Below are 16,043 nucleotides of genomic sequence, written 5' to 3' on the forward strand. Positions count from 1 at the left end.
AAAAATTCTTTTTTTTAAATATTATTTTCGGAACTTGAATTAACTAAAAAAAAATAAATAAATAAAATGCGTCTCACGGTCTCATAAAATTAGACCGTCTCACATGAACCTAACCCTATATATATATATATATATATATATATATATATATATATATATATATATATATATATATATATATATATATATATATATATATATATATATATATATATATATATATATATAAGTGTTCGTTAATGAGAAAAGGTGGGCTTATTGTTTTAAGGTTGTTGATTGAAATATAAAGGACATGAAAGTCTTTAAATTATTAATAGATTAAATTAAAAAATTCTGATTAAGACAGACTGACAAGCTTTATGTCATCTTTAGTTTACTTACCACCTAATTCAATCCCTCCTTTAATTACTTGATTAATTAATGCTTTCTTTTAACAAAAATCGACAAACGGTCCCGATGCTTTAAAAAAACATATCGCAATGGTCCTTACCACAAATTTCTTGAATAGATTTTCTATAGATTTTAAAATCTTCGCATGAATTGTCCTTATGACTTGTACCGTAAAAAATAAGGGTTAACTTTTTTTGTCAAAAGACATATATATACACTTATTGAATTTTTTTAAGTAGCTTATAACCAGTAAAACAAAAATGGGTCACACCTCCTCCACCCACCCCACATCTTCCTCCACCATTTTAACCCCCTTTATCTCATATACAGACCACCATTGGAAACCTAGCTGCCCAATCACCGTCTAGAGGCCACCGTCGCTCACAACTCACTTACACATCGACAATCAAATCCCATCTCCAATGCTTCTTCTAATGTGACAATACTAAACTGTCGCCACTATCATGAACCCTAGCTTCTGCCCTTCATCTCTTAAAGTCAAACCCACCACCACAAATTTAGGGTTTCTCCTTGCGTTTTTAGATGAACTCGATTTAGGTTTTTTGTTACCTAACCTAAAATAGAGAGAAGTGAGAAGGGAGATGTGGTGGTGGTGACGGTTAAAAGTCGTGGGAGAAAGCACCTTATGGAAAAACATAAGTATTAGTCGAGTATTAGATTGGCAATAAACCCATGATCTCTCTTTGTATCCACACCTTTTTTTTTTATCTCCAACTAACACGCTGAACCTATAACCATTGTAATCTCTACCCAAATAACGATAAATTGGACTTCTTCATAACACCCCACCTTCTCGCTGATTTTTATTTCTTTCACTCTAACCAGTTTTATCCTCCAATCCCCTGTTTTGTCGTTATGATAATCGTAAAGCTTGATGTAACACCTAGGTTCCGAATGAGTTTTTCCATCCATTGATTTATGGTTTTAAAGTCCTGGGAAGTGTTGAAGCGAGGCACGAAGCAGATTGCACAAAGGGATAAATAGCAAAATTTCCAAGAATTAGCCTGCAGGCACCAGGGCCCCCATAAGGGGGAGCAGGTTGCACTTGTTTTTCATAAGCACGACTAATTTATCGTATTTGGACATCGGGGCGCCCTAAGGAGGCGCGTAGCCCCATGCCCATGGACTGATTTCTTTTTCTCTGGATTTGGGCCTATTTAAGAGCATTTAACCTAGGGTTCCATCATTTGTATCCTCCATCACTTCCTTGAGCACATAATGAAACCCTAGCCTTTCTTGATGCATTGGAGCTCATCCTTTCTCCTAAATTCACTCTTGGTGTTATTTTAATGCTTTTAAGTGAAGAAAAGAATAAAATTTGATCTTGGACCATTTCTTATGGAGTTTTTAGCCTTCATATCATCTTTGGACCTTTGTAAGTTTTAAAGATCCAAGCTTTATGTGCTTCCATTCATAGACCTAGAAGTTGGTGGTGTATTTGGTTCATTCTTGTAAGTTTTGAGCTTCTTGAGGTTTGCCCCACGGATATGAACCCCCCCCCCCCCAGAGACTTGGAGTATTGTTTTGGTTTAGATCTGGTCATTTGATGAGGAAAAGAATGCATGCAAGAGCCCTCCTTGACCTTAGCATGAAATGATGAAATAAGTGCATTTTGGGCACTTTTGGGACTTAGGGCTTTAGATCTTGTTTGTTGGACCATTATAATGGATAAAGCTGGAAAATTTATCGATTAAGACATCAAGAGGAATCAAATCTGAAGGTTGGGACTCCTGACTTAATGGATTAAGTTGGTTTTAAAGCTGTTTGGTTGAACGATTTGTGTGCTCTTGAAAAATATGACTAATTTGTATTTTAGTGGGCGCAATGTGCCCAAAAAGGAGCGTTGGGGTGCCTTTGACTTGAATGTTGACTTTTTTGACTTTTGACTGAGTTTGAATTTGGGTCAAACTTTAGGTTTTTGGATAGTGGACTAAGTTATGATCTTTATTTTTTCTTAGACAGTTTGCAAGTCTGATTTGTACGAGAATTCAAGTGTGCGACTATGATTCTTTAGTCTCCTGTTTAGGTGAGTTTTCTTACTATATTATGGGTGATATTATATGTCTATGATAGAATATATGTGCTGTCAGGATACAAGTATGCCAATTCACTAAGATAGTCTTCGTTGTGTATGGGAGTGATTGATTGTATGATATTGTGTGTGTTCATGTTTGCTTAAGGTATTAGTAATATTGGTCGATTGTTGAGTGAATGCATATGGGGTGATACATGGTTTAAATTATATAAGATGAGAACTCTTGATATGTCCTTATTTCATAGTTCTTTTTTGATATATTACTATCGGGTAGGATTATCTATTTGACTGTCTATCTTATTTCTCGGCTACTTATGATTACGCATTTACAAGGCGACCATCAATATTAGTAATAGCCTCAATATGGTTATGGCATGGCTGAGAGCTGATGGTTGTATGTCGGTTTAAATCTGATGATGGTAGAAATTTGGTGATAGATGATGGGTGAGAGATGGCATAAAATGATGACAGGGTGCCAATGTTTGTTATGTATGCTGGATGGGAATGATGGTGGATCCACTTTCGATTCAAGAGCCTTTGTTTGTATGTATTGTATGTATGTTGGAATATGTGGTATATTGGGGAACTCACTAAGCTTTGTGATTATGTTATTAAGTTTAATGCTTTTCAGGTTGTTCAAGGGAAGGGGCGTGACGTAACTGTACATTCGCATCAAAGTTTTTATTGTTACTTACTTCCGCTAGTTTTTTCAATTCAACTATGTTAATCTTATGCTTTTGAAACAATGGTTAATATATTATGTTTTCAAATTGGATTTTGGATGTTTATCCTGGTTAAAAATGAAAATTTTATTGTGAAAGTTGGGACGTTATACTTGAATGGGAATCAAACAAAAAAAGTGTATTTTCTTCTTCAGTGGTCACAATTCCTACTGTTGTGTAAGAACAAATTGAAGATAGGTAGGGATATTACTTGTATTTACAAATGTTGTGTTTATGTGTCAAAACACAAGAAAATAAGAAATAAATGAATGTGTTTGTGTGTGCTTATGTAATAGAGGATGATAGCCACAATGATGAGGTGGGTGGATGTGTGGCTATTTATGTCATAATTCAAGAGGGGTAGAAGTGTGCGGTGTACTTGCATTTATGATGGAGAGATAGATAGATAAATAAAAGGAGATAGATAAATGTGGAGCGGTTTAGGAAGTTGTTTCAAGCAACTCGTTTATTACGTACAAACACACGCACACAAAGCTATTGCACCACTTGATTATAAACTGATATCTTTAGTGTTCTTAACCCTTTTGACAAACTTTGACATCTAATCTCTCAAAATATGAGGGGTCAAAGCAATGGGTCAATATATAGGTTCAAAGCATGGGATTCATCAAGATTGTGAGGGTGGTTGTGTTGGATTAGGTGTCTAAGAGAATAACTAAATTAGTATATACTTAAATTATTAGCAAAGTCCTTTTGGGTTGCCCTTAAACCTGGTGATTGGATAGGATGACTATTAAAGAGAGACCGATTTATTGATTTATTATATGATTAATAAATAGAAATAAATGATTTATTAACATATTTGTAACATCTGGGTTTTGAGGGTTATTATTGTGTAGGTTAATCTTAGTTTAAAGGAGAGACTCAACAAGTTGAGGATCCAACTCGCCGAGTCGAGTCGGGTTCACACGCGGATTTAATGAGTGGACTTGACGAGTCAGAGGAGGGACTCGCCGAGTAGATGCTGGGCAGAGAAACCCTAATTTCTCGGGTTTAGGACCTATTTAAAGGTCCTTATGGCCTTCATTTGCGGCCACATCTTCCAGAGAACAACCCTAAAGAGTCCTTGGTTGTGTAGAGTGAGAGGAAGAGGTATCTTGAGCTTATAAGTGTGATTATGCAAAAGAGGAGGAGGTGGCAACTGAGAATGCCAAAGGAAATTGTTGGATCTGAAGATTTCATTAAAAGGGGCTTCAGTTGGAGGTATTATATTCGACCCCTTTCCTTCCCTAATTGTGTAGATCTATTATTTTGGAAATTAGGGCTTATATTCTCTTCATGATGGGGTTTTGGATGCACCAAACCCCTTTCCAAGCTTGAGTGGTAGATCTGGACCTTGTAAGGTCCAGAGAGTCCGAAAGTAGGAGCTTAGAGATGAGAAAACATGGAGTTTGGAAGCTATGAACCTGTAATGGAGTCATAATGGTATTATGAGCAAAATATACCATGCATGGACATCAAGGTCGAGCCTTTACGTGTTTATTGAGCTTGGGAAGGTCAGATCTATGGATTAGAGGAACAGATCTGACCTTAGAAGGTCATTTGAGTATGATCATGGAAGCAACTCGCCGAGTTCATAATTGGACTCGACGAGTCGAGTCGGGGTTGCCCCGCAATTCGTGCCAGGTGTAACTCGTCGAGCAAGGGGTTGACTCAACGTGTCAAGCAATGCTAAAAGGAGGATTCCGTGGACACGTGTGGACTCCCTGAGTCGCCCATGTGCACTCGACGAGTCGGGTCAAAGTTTGACCATTGAATTTCATTGACTTTAGGGTTTTGGTCAAGACTGACTTAAGAGAGTTCAGGGAGGGGTAGAATGGTCTTCTACCCAATCTTTAGAGATGATACTATGAGACAGTATTGATCGGGAATGTTATTTGAATAATAGGAGGAGGCTAGGTCGGGACGTTGAGCACGAGAGTTTATCCGACTTCGTTTGAGGTGAGTCTTCTCACTATACTTTACCTTGAGTAGGTAACCAGAGTTATGTGACAGAGTATCTTGTATGCTATGTATGTGATGTGTTGCACTGCATTATTTCTACGTGATTTATGCTGTGTGTGTTCCAGAGTTTACAAAGTTAGGACTGGAAGGTCCACAGAGTTAGGACCAGAGGGTCCACAGAGATAGGGCCAAAGGGCCCACAAAGTTATAGCCTCGAGTGGCTAATATGTGTTATATGTGGTATTTTGGGGAACTCACTAAGCTTCGTGCTTACCGTGTTATGTGTTATGTGTTTCAGGTTTTCCTCAGGATCACAAGACGACACCGGCTCGATTGTACACACCAGGGAGAGAGTTATGATTTGGGGATCCTGGATTATTATTTATTTGAATATAGAGTTATGTTTTGTAACTTAAACAAAATGAGATTTTTACGAAAAGTGTTTTATGAATTAAGCGATTTTAAATGAAAATTTTAGTTTAAAAAATTATGGTGTTACAAGTTGGTATCAGAGCCTTGGTTTGAGGGATTCGGATGCACCTTCGGGTAAATCTGGAACCAAACTGAGGAATTGAGAAAAGTTTTTAAAGAAATGATTTTCTAAAGCGAATAAGAGTTCAAAGGGAAAACGAGAAAGAGCAGTGTGACAATCAGCCAGAGCCTGAATGGTGATTTCCCAAAATACCTTGACTTTAGACTTATGAGATATGTTATGAGATATTATGCATGCTAGAGATAGGCTAGGTATTTCATATTCTAGGGCTAGAGTGGCCTGATTTGTGATACCTTAGCCTAGGAATTGTTGTTATCGGTGATGCACTTTTCGAGTAGGTGTTGAGTGTGAGTGTTCATCAAGAGTTCTTGTAGAGAGGGATTTGAGTAGAGGAGTAATCTAGGAGAGATGCCTAGATAAGTATTGTGATGCTTATCGAGAGAATAGTTAGAACCCACGAAGGGTAGAGTTGTAGAGTTCGGTGGTATCTTTGAGAATGAGCAGAGCAAGTGGAGTTATCACTTAGAGTGAGTTCGATGTATTATTCGATGCCCGAATGCTGCTTGCTTGGTACTTTGTGGGACCCTCGATGATGGGAGCCAGCTACTAAGTGAATATGACGATATTCAGGAGGTAGATGGCTGGCATCATTAGGAGTTCTTCAGTAGCTGATGGCGGAGGAGTATGAGAAACTAGGAAGAGCCTATGGAGTAACCTTAGTCAGATGAGTATGCTGGCAGAGTAGAGCCTTTCGCTGAGGAGCGAGCACTGCGTGACGGAGTTAGTGAACGAGAAGGTTGAGTGGCTACTTGGGAAACTCCAGGATGGTCCGTGTGGAAAGTATGGGTAGATATGGCAGGTAGTATGGGCCCGTACTACCGAAAGCAGAGGACCCATACTCGATACAGGGAGTATTCTGAAGGTTCTAAGTAGCAGATTGAGGAGTGATGTTATGGTTCGAGTACCATACATCGGAGCAGATTGAGGAGTGATGTCATGGTTCGAGTACCATACATTGGAGCAGATTGAGGAGTGATGTTATGGTTCGAGTACCATACATTGGAGCAGATTGAGGAGTGATGTCATGGTTCGAGTACCATACATCGGAGCAGATTGAGGAGTGATGTTATGGTTCGAGTACCATACATCGGAGCAGATTGAGGAGTGATGTCATGGTTCGAGTACCATACATTGGAGCAGATTGAGGAGTGATGTTATGGTTCGAGTACCATACATTGGAGCAGATTGAGGAGTGACGAGTACCATACATCGGAGCAGATTGAGGAGTGATGTTATGGTTCGAGTACCATACATCGGAGCAGATTAAGGAGTGATGTCATGGTTCGAGTACCATACATCAGAGCAGATTGAGGAGTGATGTTATGGTTCGAGTACCATACATCGGGGCAGATTGAGGAGTGATGTCATGGTTCGAGTACCATACATCGGAGCAGATTGAGGAATGATGTTATGGTTCGAGTTCCATACATCAGAGCAGATTGAGGAGTGATGTTATGGTTCGAGTACCACACATCGTAGCAGATTGAGGAGTGATGTTATGGTCCGAGTACCATACATCGTAGCAGATGGAGGAGTGATGTCATGTTTCGAGTACCATGCATCGTAGCAGATTGAGAAGTGATGACATGGGCTGAGTACCATGGTTCTTAGCAAATGATGCTTGTGGTTCTCCGGTTATCCGGTCATGATTGATTAGGTGGAGATTGGACGCGATGGGGTTTTAGGCCTAAGGGCCATGATTGAGTCCGAAGAGGCATCCCTTGAGAGGGAGGTCGAGAGAATTTCAAAGTATTTTTGATGAAATGTCAGATGTAGTCGCAAGACACAAGGATTAGTAAAGATGGTGTTTATGGGGGATTGCGGTCTGAGTTGAGCAATCAGCCGATAAAGGAGATGTCACCTTCTGTGACCTGAGGGGTGCTATTTATGTTTCTTGTGGGAAACAGGAGAGGCGTGAGATTTCAGTTTTGGGTTTAGGAGTAAACCTTCCGGGTTGACATTGATGACGATTCCCCCCCCCCCCCCCCCTAGAGTATCAGGCAGCATGTCTGCTGCGAGGAAATGATTTACCATGAGCAGGTAGTCAGTTGGGACTGAAATGGTCAAGGACCATGTTACACCCTAATTGAGTATAGTAGGGCGTGGTAGCGGTATCAGCGGGTAATCCAAACAAGTATATCAGGGCGGTGGCTCTTCTGTCTATGATGGGTATTGAGTATGGGAGTGGAGTCCCTGTTCTTGTGATGATTCATGTGTTGGAACGTGGGTTGAGAAGTCGAGGTTGAGGAGTATGATGATTTATTGTTTCAGTCTAAGAGTCAGTGATATTACTGGACAGTTGAGATGTTCGGTATTGGGATGGTATGAGACTTTGAACGAGTAGAGGCAGTCGTGATTAGAAGTTCCTGAGGATTTCATCTGACATTTGAGGTTTCTTGATCTCTTTAAAGGAGATTATCAGGCGTTGCGTAGCACCTTCCAAGGGCAGGTGCAATGTTGCTAGTGGAAACAGTTTGTGGGATGGTTTGTGCGGCAATTGGTGATAATTCGAACCCTAAGTGGGGGAGAACCGGGTATCGTATTGAAGGAAGCAGAGATTTGTTCAAAAGTGGTTATAAAGTGGTATATAGAGACCTGCGGTACGAATTCATGAGACCAGAGTTATTGGTGATCGAGGAGAGGTGCAGAGCAAGATGATGCATGTGGTACGTGTCTGAGAAAGGATGAATGTCTCCACGGCAGGTGGCCAATGGTCAGGAACCTGGTGGTGGTCAGGGCCATTCCAAGTGCAAGGCTCGTAAGGATGGTATTGGCAGTTGAGAACTTCTGATTCAAAGTATTGATTGTGTATGCCCTTTGGGGTAGATAGAAGATGATCGAGCAGCTAAATCCCGGGCCGATATGTGTATTCTTGCCTGGATTTTGAGCTGTAGAGGAAAGAGTTTCGGAAGATCATCAGAGTGTTCTGAAGCGTTAGTGCTTTCTCTACATTCCAATTGAGTGTTTGGATACACCGAAGTTGCGCATTGGGTAAAATGAAGAACTAATTATGGGGTTCAGAGGGAATGTGTTGTTGTATCTGTATGATGCTGGGAGTGGGAGATCAGTGGTTGAGGCAGGACATTGTGATGTTCTGTAATGGTGTTTCGAGGTATCTGGGTATAATGTCCTGATTTCGGAGTTATTTAGAATCTTGAGTTTGAGACGACTAGTGGTGTATTAAGTATCTATGGTTCCAGTGGGAGCCTTCAGGTATTATCATAAGGAGGGATTATTTAATAATGTGGATTTCAGCAGGGAAAGGTATTTTGTTATGGCGGTTGCTGTCATAATCTGTGATGCATATTCGGGACAAGTGTGTGTAGCTATCTATGATAGTCTGCGGAGCATGAGTTAGTGGACGAAGTGTGGTGTTGTAGTGAGAATGAGATTATGGGGTGATGAGAAAAGGGTGTTGTGATACTACGGGGAGTCGTAGTACTCACGAGTCAGAGAGAGGGAGTCGTGATACTATGGGGAGCTGTAGTCTTCACTAGTCGGAAGGTGTTGTGATGCTACGGGGAGTCGTAGTACTCACAAGTTAGAGAGAGGGAGTCGTGATACTACGAGAGAGAGGGAGTCGTGATACTACGAGGAGTCGTAGTATTCACTAGTCAGAGGGTGTTGTGATGCTACGGGGAGCCATAGTACTCACAAGTTAGAGAGAGGGGGTTGTGATACGACGGGAAGTCGTAGTATTCACTAGTCAGAGGGTGTTGTGATGCTATGGGGAGTCGTAGTACTTACAAGTCAGAGAGAGGGAGTTGTGATGCTACGGGGAGCCGTAGTACTCACTAGTCATCGAGAGGTCATCGTGATGCTGCAGGGAGTCATAGTACTCGCTAGACGGCAAGAGAGTGTGATGATGAAGTACTCTTCGATCAGAGTATGATGCAGAAGAGTTTTGGGCTTGATTAGTCCTAGTATTGAGTTTTGGAGTCTGGTGGTTGAACCAGGGGCGAGAATGGGGTCTCCGTCTTTGTCGAGAATCATTATATTTTGATTTGAGTTGTGATTGTAGCAACATGAAGGAATTGGAAAATGTAGTATTCGCGCGGGGCGCAGGTTAAGTTATGAGATGAATGTTTCATTGGGACACGAGGTTCCAACTATGGGTTAGACCAAACTCTCGAGTTGAGTTTGGCATTGATGGTGTGTGGGTAAACGAGATGAGATTCTAGAATTCTGAGGTGAATTCTTAGATGTGGGGTATGTTGGGTTTTGAGCATTCTAACACTTCCTAAGTGTACATGCAACCCTAATAAACCTTGGATCTATGTTTGTCTAAGATACATGCAAATAATTATTTTTCCAAGGTTCATATCCTAACTAGCATGGCATGGGGAACATGAATCAAATAAAGCTAGTAGAAATACTTACCTTGTAGTTGTAGTTGATTCCTTGGAGTTTTAGAGCCTAGCACCAATAGTGTGGATGCCTCAAATGGAAATCACAAATCACCACAAACTTGGAACTTTGAGAGAATAGTCACTACTATCTTGAAATCGGCCCTCACCTCAACAAGTGTCAACTAGTGTGATTTCAAGAACCAAAGCCTCCTTTATATAGTGTGATGGATTAGGGTTACATCCATGTAAACCCTAATACCCATGTCTCTTCATTTCCATGAGATCCATGGGTTAAAGCTCCATGGACTTTTGCATGCAAGCCTAGCCCATTCCAAATAAGCACTAGCCCACACTATATAAATATAGAAGCCCATATTTAATTAGTAATATCTTTGATCTCTAAATTAATCATAGATTAATTATAGATCACTACTAATTAAATAATATGATCTTATATTAATATATTAGAACTTATAATATATTAATAAATCATAACTTGTACTATTCTCAAATATTATCCATGAATTGTTCGGGTGAAGTGCAACCCAAATGGACCATGTCGGGTCGGGTCAAGTACATACCAAATATAGTTATGAACTTAGACACTATATCCAACAGGGTATTGTTGTCGTCCGATGTCTAAAACCTGTATAGGTCAGTAATCGGGTACGGGAGATACTGCGAGATGCACATGAGATATGTGCAACAGACATCAGAGGTCGGGATTGAGTCGATCTTCTGTTGGATTGTAGTTTTCGTATGAGGTAAATATAATTTCGTGACTTGTGTGTCACTGGGTCGAGATAGTTGACACGAGAAGGAAGTTAGTGAGACATTCTGGATCATGTTGTGGGTGACCTTTGGAGGTTCAACTGTGGAGTCAAAGTTGAACTGGTGCTCAGTATTGAAAAGGGATATGAGAAATGAGCTAGATCTTATTATGGTGATGTTTGAGGACACTCCCGAGCGAACGTAGTTATTTCTTTTGTGTCCGAGGGCAGAGTGTTGAGGATTCTTTGTTCGAGTGGGTTCTGATAGCAGTTTAGTGAATGTGCCTCGGTGGGGTGTGAACCCTTTCGTTCCTGGGTTATGATTCGGATGATTTATCATGACCAGTTTGGGCGAGCAATGGCAGGTTGTTGGATTTGATATCATGGGAATCAGAGAGCCAGTGAGGAATATGGGTTTGATATTCGAGAATAAAATATCATGGTGAACGCTAGAGTGGGTAGTCTGGCAGCGGGTCAGGCCACTAGAGTTTTCGGATATTGGGAAGGAGTATGTTAGCGATGAAAGGGTTAGTTAAAATTTTAGTCTTGGAAGTTTCTGTGAAGTTTCGAGTGTCCATAGAGAAAGATATCGGTGTAATATGAGGTCCTTTTGGTGGTGCCTATTGGGTTGACAATTTCATTATATGTATGGTTAAAGAGTGATTTCGAGGGCGAAATCTAATTCAAGTGGGGGAGAATTGTAACATCCGGGTTTTCAGGGTTATTATTGTGTAGGTTAAGCTTATGATTAAAGGAGAGACTCGTCGAGTTGAGGATCCAACTCACCGAGTCGAGTCGGGTTCTCACGCGGATTTAATGAGTGGACTCGACGAGTCAGAGGAGGGACTCACCGAGTAGATGCTGGGCAGAGAAACCCTAATTTCTCGGGTTTAGGACCTATTTAAGGGTCCTGATGGCCTTCATTTGCGGCCCCATATGTAACGCCTGTGTTTCTGGGCTTGTCATTAATATTGATATAATAGTCTAGGTTAACCTTTGTAACCCGTTTTGAAATAATAGAAGTGTATTATTTGAGTATTATGTGTTTTGTGCTTAATTTCTTAATTATGTGATTTGATTAATTAAGAATAAAATAAGTGTCACATTTTAAGTGTAAAATAATCTCGATATCTTTACATAATGTTGTAGTAGTTGAAACGAGGTTTACGAATATATAAAGAACGCCCAAATCTGACTTCGTATGAGGAAGTTATGATTTTCTGAAGTTTCGACTTAGCGATGTGCGGCCCGAATACCCGATTTGAGATCGAGCGGTTTTTAACCGAAACAATCTAAACGAGAATCGAAGATCTCGTTGTTAGTAGTGAAACGATGAAAAGTTAGGCGAGAACGGATGTCAAACGAAGAAGTTATGAATTTATAACGAAGTTTTTCTGTCCCGGCCTACTAAAAATAAATAAGAAAAATAAATTTGAAATTAGCCGACGGAGTCTAAACGAAAGTTGTAGAGCGTAGTCTCACCTACGCGTGGATATAAAGAACGTCGAAAACGGAGTTCGTATGAAGAAGCTATGAATTTACGAAATTTATTAAATATTTAATATGTAATTTTAATTCTAATATGTTGGTATTATCCGAAGAGGAGTCATCGGACTCATCCGGAGTACGCCCAGCGTACAGCGAAGCGTGACGTGCCTCACAATTGAGTTCTTCGGATGACGCATGCCATGGCGTTTCGGACGCGTACGCCCCGCGTACGCCTTTACGCCCAGCGTACTACGAGGCTCCAGCCTCCTATAAATAGGATGCGAGGCTGCCGAGTTCTTTTGCTATTTTTCTCTTCTCTCTCTCTTTCTCTCCCGTTTTGCATCGTTTTGTGTGCCAGAAGTATCCCGAAGCCCCGGTAATATTCCCGAGCCCTGAAGCAAGATCCGAAGCCTCGAGAATCCCGAAGAGCGTTATTCCCGAGCCGAAGCTCTGCCCGTGAGAAGTTCGAGTTTTGTGAAGATCTTCCAGATCTACGGAGAATACTACTTCTGCAAGTCGTAGTGCTACTCGATCATCTTCTGATCAAGTGAGTGTATACTACTTTTCATAAACGCAATAATAATACAAGTATGGTCTGAGTGTATTAAGTATATTGTTGTTTATATGTGTGAATGTGTAGTTACTTTCTTCTAACGCATAATTATGAAGTATTTTATAAGAAATACGTGTTATGTGTATAATTTTGTTGTTATGTGTGTGAATGTATATTCACTCTCTTTTATCTCATAGATCTGAATTATTTTCTATGAAATACGTGTTATGTGAGTGTGCCTCATCTGTTATGTGGAATATATATTGAATGAACATGCTATACAGGTTTTAAACTATGTATGAATATATATATTTTTATCTACTAATATGTTGGGTAGAACATGGGTAGATAGTTGGTGTGTAATAAATAGATGAGAGGCCTCGATGTTGTTGTTGTTGTTGATCTAGTTATTCAGCGAAGTATGGATAACGACCACAGACTCCTTCTAGACAGTCCAGTGGAACGCTAGCAGGTTCATAACCTGTAGGTGTTGTGAATGATGTGTTCACCGATGTACTCTATCCCCCTCATGGTTGCCTTTAGGACATCTATTGTTGAGGAAACCCCTTAGCAGTAATGTCCGTCCCGATGAAAATCCTAGTTTAGGTCCCCTGAGATAGATGTTGTTTTAGGGACGTAAAGTGAGGATAACGGGAATGGGTAATCGGGTTGTTGTTGGTTGGTGAAATTAAATATAATTTATTTATTGTGGGTTGAAAACCCTATATGCTCACCAGGCTCCCAAGCCTGACCCACTCATTTTTATTTGTATTACAGGAAGTGGCGCAAGGGCATAAGATGGATGAATCATCAAGTTGTTTTGTTTACAAGTCTGTATATGTATATATTTGTTGAATGACCTGTAATGTTATCGTTTATGCTTTATGGCCTGTATCGGAACATGACATCCCGAGTTTTGATTATATAATGAAATGCATCTCTTGATGAAATGCTTCGATAAATATTATTTTATCATATTTTGTTTTGGGAACAAATTCCGCAACTCTTTTAAATCAAAAGGATTTACTCTGAAATTATTTTAAAAAGCATAAATGAAATCGGTCTTTTCTGGCCGTGATTTTGGGGATGTCACAGTTGGTATTAGAGCATTAGTTTAAGCGAACTAGGAATTTGTAGGATTTCTAGACTTAAACTTAGAATGCTAAGTGGAAATTTGAGTTAAGTGTCTGTTGGATTTTAGACACGAGCACCAGTTTATTTTAGGAAAGTTGCCTAAAATGCTTTTATGTGCTAAATGTTATATGTTGCCATATATGATACTAATTGTTCGGATCTACGGTCTGTTGCCGACCGGATCTGGAAACCTTATGTGTGTAGGATTCTAAGCGTATGCCTACGTTATGAGAACTAGCATGTAAACGTTTCGGAGTAATAAGGATGATTTGAATATCTATTGTGAATGAGGATCTAATTTCACCTTATTCGGTGTGTAGATCAAAAATGGTGAGAACAAGGAGTGGCGTTGGAAACACAGATGAAAACAGGAATCAACCGCCAGTGATTGAGCAAATACCTGTTGTAGCAGCAGCACCAGAACCAATAACGATGGCTGGGGTGCAAGCCATGATTCGGGCTATGTTAGCTGAACAAAGGGAAGAAATGCGACAGATGTTGCATGATAATAGGGACGAACCTATCATACCTATTGAGGAACCCGAATTGATTCTCGAACAATCGGAAGAAGGAAACAATAGTCGCATTATGAGTCAAGTTGGGACTCAAGGAGAACGAAGGAACGATCCGGAAAGGAGAAACAACAAGGATGGGCGAATGTACAAGAACTTCTTGGGCGCTAAGCCGCCAAGTCTTTCTGGAAGCCCAAAGCCTGTTGAGATAATGGATTGGATCTCCGAAATGGAGATGGTATTTGAAAGTTGCGACTGTAGCAACAAACAGAAGACTATCTTTGTAGTCAGACAACTGAAGACTGGAGTCTTGAGTTGGTGGAAGTTGTTGGCAGATACTATGCCACGAGGAGAAGCCCTGAAAATGTCATGGGAAGTGTTCTTGGAACAGTTAAGGGTGCAGTATTGCTCAGAGATAGATCTGATTGATCTGAACAATGAGTTCCAAAACTTGAAGAAGGGGAGGATGAGCATATATGACTATGCTACTGCATTCACTGAGAAAATGAAGTTATTTCCGTACCTAGTGCCAACGGAACTCTCCAAGATTGAGAGGTTTGCTAATGGACTGCCTGCCGACTTTGGTCCGACAATCAAGATGGCAACTACTCTGAAAACAGCTGTTCGTGTAGCTAAGAATGTGGAGGCCCAGCAGAAGGAAAAGGGTCTGGAAAGGATAAATGTTGGTGAAAAGAGGAAATTTGACGGACCTTCAGGGTCCAGCAAGAAAAGCAAATTCTCGAAATCTGGTTCGAGAGGAAGTGGAGGAGGTGAAGCGAAATGGTGCGAAAAATGTAAGAAGAAGTATGCTACAAGTGTGGAAAGCCAGGGCACTATGCCAATGAATGTACCCTCACTAAGAAAGTTTGTTATGGTTGTGGTGAGGAGGGACACATGTCGAGGGACTGCCCGAAGAAGGAGGCAGCTAGACCCAACATTCCGCCAAAGCCAAAGGTGAGAGCATTCCAGATGACATTGGAAGCTGCCAAAGATGAAGTTGATGTCGCTTCAGGTACCTTTCTCATAAACAAATTGCCTGCCCAAATTTTATTTGATTCTGGAGCCAACTACTCCTTTATATCGCATTAATTTGGTAGAAAGCTAGCTTTGCCTGTTGATAGACTAGACAATGCTTTATTAGTCGAAGTTGCTAGTGGCAAGTTTGTACCTGTTAGTCATCGTATGAAAAACATCTTAATTGACTTGAATGTGAATAAATTCCACGAGGGATTATTGCCGATAGAACTTAATGGTTTCGACATCGTGTTGGGAATGGATTGGCTTAGCGCCAATGACGCCGAAATTTTATGCAAGAAGAAAATAGTCAAAGTAAACCCGCCAGGGAAAGAGTCGTTCATGGTGTATGGAGATAAACGCAGAGTAAATTCTGGAATCATTTCATTGATGAAATCCAGAAAGTGTTTGGCCAAAGGATGTATGTCATATCTAACATTTGTGATCGATGCTAAGAAGGAGAAAAAGGCGATGCAGAGCATTCCTGTCGTATGTGATTATCCGGAAGTATTTTCTGAAGATCTTCTGGGATTACCG

This window comes from Lactuca serriola, chromosome 7, assembly GCF_051521515.1.
Source record: "Lactuca serriola cultivar US96UC23 chromosome 7, Lser_US96UC23_V15, whole genome shotgun sequence".
In the NCBI taxonomy this organism is placed as follows: domain Eukaryota; kingdom Viridiplantae; phylum Streptophyta; class Magnoliopsida; order Asterales; family Asteraceae; genus Lactuca; species Lactuca serriola.